The sequence below is a fragment of the Diospyros lotus genome, chromosome 13 (genome assembly GCF_014633365.1).
Source record: "Diospyros lotus cultivar Yz01 chromosome 13, ASM1463336v1, whole genome shotgun sequence".
NCBI classification, from domain to species: Eukaryota; Viridiplantae; Streptophyta; class Magnoliopsida; order Ericales; family Ebenaceae; genus Diospyros; species Diospyros lotus.
In genome coordinates this window covers 37,912,645-37,916,886 of record NC_068350.1, presented here as the reverse complement: position 1 = coordinate 37,916,886, position 4,242 = coordinate 37,912,645, and the positions used below count along the sequence as shown (strand labels likewise).

Sequence of the window (4,242 nt, the reverse complement as noted above, 5' to 3'; positions counted from 1 at the left end):
GATCGGATTAGTTGGAGGGTTGTCCTCCAGGCGTAAAAGGGGTTAGATGTAACCCCCCAGTTCTAAGAACAACCTTTAGCGAGGGCTAAAGATTCAAAACCAATAGAGTCATTATGAAAAAAATTGTTCCTGACAACAATAGAGCACATTCGGGTGCAATTAAAATGGTTAAGGTGAGGACACCTAGCTCTCTCTCGAAGAGTGGTTAATTAGCGCTGGTAACATTCAATCTTCATGAAGAAATGCATAAATTTTGTAAGTTTTTTGAAAAACAAGCAAACGAAGAAAGAAGAAAATGTCAACGTTGAATTTTATTGAGATGTTGTGTTTATAAATACAAAGGAATCTATTCTAAAGAAGATAAAACAATCGAGACATCATAAGTGATGGAGTGCATGGGCAATTTCGGAAAGTGCTCATTCGCGAGTTTTTTCATATACTTGAATCCACCCCGAAGAACTCCTTCTAGCTCCAAAGCATAAGTCTCGAAATTTCGAAATTCCTCGCGACCATTTTGAAAAGCCACGCGAGCATCTTCAAGGGCGGATCAAAGCTTTCTGTTAGTTGCTTGGAGATCTTCCTTACACTGGGAGTAGGACTTCATGGTCTCAACTTGGCTTTTTTTGCTTTCCTTCAACTCTGAAGATATCCTCTTTACATTTTCCCTATGCTTCTCATTCACGGCCTTCACAGCATCTAGCTCTTCCCCAAGCTTGGAGTTGGCCTGATGAGCTTCCAGCATCCCATTCTACGCCAGCTCTAGATCCTGGCGAGCTTAAGCTCGGTTATATAAATAACCTAAAAAGGAATCAATCAACAAACATTACCTTCAAAGCCTTGACATAGTAATCTATGTTGTTAGAGGTAGGCGAAACGATGCAAACCGTTGGGTACAGGAGGTCTACTCCCAACTCGGGAACAGAATCGGGGGAAATCGAATGAGCCACTAGGACATTAGAGAGACCCCCGGTCGCTTCAAGGGCCCCAGTCGCGCCAGTCGAAAAAGATGAGGGAGCAGTTTCAACCCTTCGCTGCTTGGCCCTTCAAGCCAGAATCTCCTTAGCAGATAATACTGAGGTCTCCTCTAGCAAAGCTCTCCATGTTAATTCCGAGTGGCCCTCCGGTGATAGGGACGTTAGTATACGCCTAAAGATAGAAGGAATTGGAATGGCGGGGTGTATTATGGTTGACTCCATACCTACAGACGACTGACCTCTTCGAGCCTCTACTTTAGCCACCTCAAACGCCCGGGCGATAGTCTCATCTTTACTTTCGGTTGGATCTTATGGTAAAGCAAGTGATGTCGCTGATTGGGGAGAAGGTTGGGGGTCCTTCCTAGTTTTTGAAGCTCGAGATCTGGAGGAAGGGCTCATCGGGTAAGCTTCGGCACTGCCCTTCAAGGCCTCTTGAAAACTCCAGAGGTCTTCCTCGGCCGTCTTCTTCGACCTACAAAGAGCAAGATGTCCTTAACCTTGAGAGGTCTTAAGAGCCTTCTCAATTGTTTTCCTCTATTTTATAGGGGCTGAAGGCCCCTTGCTTTTAGGGAAATCTAGAATCATCCCCTTGGAAGCGGGGAATAGGGTATCTCCTAGGAGTCTTTAACTGTGTAAGAAAAATAAGGGAATCAATACCCGACAATGGTGAGAAGAATAAGGAAGTAGGGAAGAAGGATAAGAGCTGATACTTACAGGTTCCACCATCCAGGCCCACCTCGGTAAGCTTCGAATTTGTAAGCCATTCATTTTTTCAGTCCCTACTTATACCCAGGATCCTACCGGCCGACTCTTTAATGGCTTCGACGCTTGGACATTTGCGTTTGGTGTCTAAAGTCCACCCGTTGCACACGAACTAGGTCCCTTACGTAGAGCCGGAACCTTGAGGGTGAATGAAGACATAACGCTCTTTCTGGTCGTCTAAATCCTTAGAATCCCCGGAAAACATGAGAGACGTGGTTGTGGCCTCAGTTCTAGGATGCTCCTTAGACACGAGAAGGAAGCCTTCCTTCACGACCCTAGGCAAGATAGAAATCCAACCTCTAGGGTCGAGGTTGGTGGTGAAGAAATAATCAAACAGCTCCCCCGAGGGCTCTACTCGGCCGATGCTGCAGATGACGACAAAACCCATCAAATACCTTCATCCGAAACGTGAGAGTTGAGCAGGAATGATAGTGAGGTGTTGAATGAGTGACATGACCCTTCCTCAAGAGGCAGGCCAAAGCCCCTATCGAAGGCATATTTGTAGACACAAAGGCGGCCGAAAATGGGATGGCATGCCCTCAAATGTGTGTTGAACTCGACCTCCCAGTCTGCGGGGATATTATGCTTCTCCCTAAAATGCCGGCATTCCGACTTGCTCATCCATTGGTAGGGAATGGAAGAAGCATGGTAGGTTTCCCACTTAATTAACTCCGTGCCAACCGAATTGAGTTTCCCAGATCCTGTAATCACCATGGAAAGAAAAGTTTGAAGAGAAGACGAGAAAGAAGCAAGAAAAGAAGGAAATTAACACTACAAAGTAGCAGCAAGTTAGCCAAAAACCAATTGGGGAGAACAAATGAACAGAAGGACAAAAGTAGCGTATCGGAGCCTTATAGGCGGAGAATAAAGAGGCGGGCAATGATGAACATTAATTGCCCTAGAGTTGTGCGTCTCGAGAGAGAAAATTTGGACAACATCAAAACCGATGTTGGCCTGAAGGAAAATTAATAACGACTCTATGGAAAGACAAAACTCCATGACTCCCTGTTAGAATTCAGCCTTTAGGAAAAAAAGGAAGCTCGCCTTTGGAGAAAGCTTTAGGGATAGTGCGGAAGTCAAGTCCTTCCAAGATGACAGGCCTAGGCACTTTCCAAGCACAAGGTGACTCCAACACTCCTTGAGCCATTGAAACTGAATAACTCTAGGAGTAGGGGGCAAATGATGAGGGGAATGCCTTCAGGCTCGTAATTACCCCAATACCTCGGGAGAGTAGCCAATAAAAGCAAAGACACGTGTTCGCCAGAGAACCAAGCCAAGGTCGCCATTTAGCCTAAGTTCGGGATGGACACGTGGCAGATACGTCTCAACTAATTGACTATAAATCTTAGCCTTTTGCTCAACAAAGATTTCTCGAATTCCTCGGCCTCAATCATCATTTTGAAGATCATGGAGGTAGGGATTATCCTGATCCCCTCGGAAACCAATCACCATATCCACACCATCAAGATCATGCCTCCGCAAATGACAGAATCTGGATCCCGAAAGTTCAAAAAGGAAATTCTTATCTTAACAGGAGGACAAAAAGAGGCGACCAAGACGGGTAAGGGGATTCTCTCTTTTCGTTAAGTTTTCAAATACATGCTTTAGCTTTGATAACTTGGTGAATTGACTTGAACGTCGTCGGAGTCATCACAGGGAAACGAGTTCTTGACTCCGTTTTGCAAGTACTTGGTTCAAAACAGAAAAATGGTGATTGGTTCTACATCATCAAAGAGTTTTAAGGATAATTTTAAATTATATAAAATCTCCAGGCAAATAATCCAAATATCACATGAAATCTACGGACAATTTACCTTTAAAATTTTGGTTTAAAATTGAACGCTATTATTGATAAAATTAAAATTTTGGTTTAAAATTGAATGCTATTATTGATAAAATTAAAGGTCAGGTCTAAAACACCCATAGTTGTGGCCCACACCACACAAAGACCAAGTAATTTCTTCTAGATAAGACAAATGGCACTAGTTGTCGTGGCCCTCACCACACAAAAACCAAGTAATTTCTTCTAGATAAGACAAATAGCACTAGTTGTCGTGGTCCTCGCCACACAAAGACCAAGTAATTTCTTCTAGATAAGACAAATAGCACTAGTTGTCGTGGCCCTCACCACACAAAGACCAAGTAATTTCTTCTAGGTAAACGCAAAGTCCAAAAACACTCATAGTCGTGGCCCATACCACACAAAGACCCAAGTAATTTCTTCTGGGCAAGCACTTGTGGTCCACACCACACAAGGACCAAGCAATTTCTTCTAAATAAGACCAATAACACTAGATGTTGTGGCCCATACCACACAAAGACCAAGCAATAAGACCAATAGCACTAGTTGTCGTGGCCCATACCACACAAAGACCAAGCGAACTTGACGGCCTTAGCCACTAGGAGAAATCTCTTAAGTTTTTTAAAAATAATGAGAAATTAATTTTTAATAGAGGTAGAAATATTTTATTTTGTAGAAATTGATTGTGTATCCGCTTGAGATTGT

At 43.4% G+C, this 4,242-nt stretch overlaps 1 long non-coding RNA gene across 1 annotated transcript; it reads right to left on the bottom strand.

Moving 5' to 3' along the window:
• Positions 1-305: 305 nt before the first annotated feature.
• On the bottom strand, positions 306-2,387 carry LOC127789213 (uncharacterized). The gene is made up of 3 exons (XR_008020513.1): positions 1,689-2,387; positions 885-1,602; positions 306-798 (listed from the first exon to the last, which is right to left on the bottom strand). It is a non-coding gene; the product is annotated as an uncharacterized LOC127789213 (long non-coding RNA).
• Between the last annotated feature and the right edge of the window lie 1,855 nt (positions 2,388-4,242).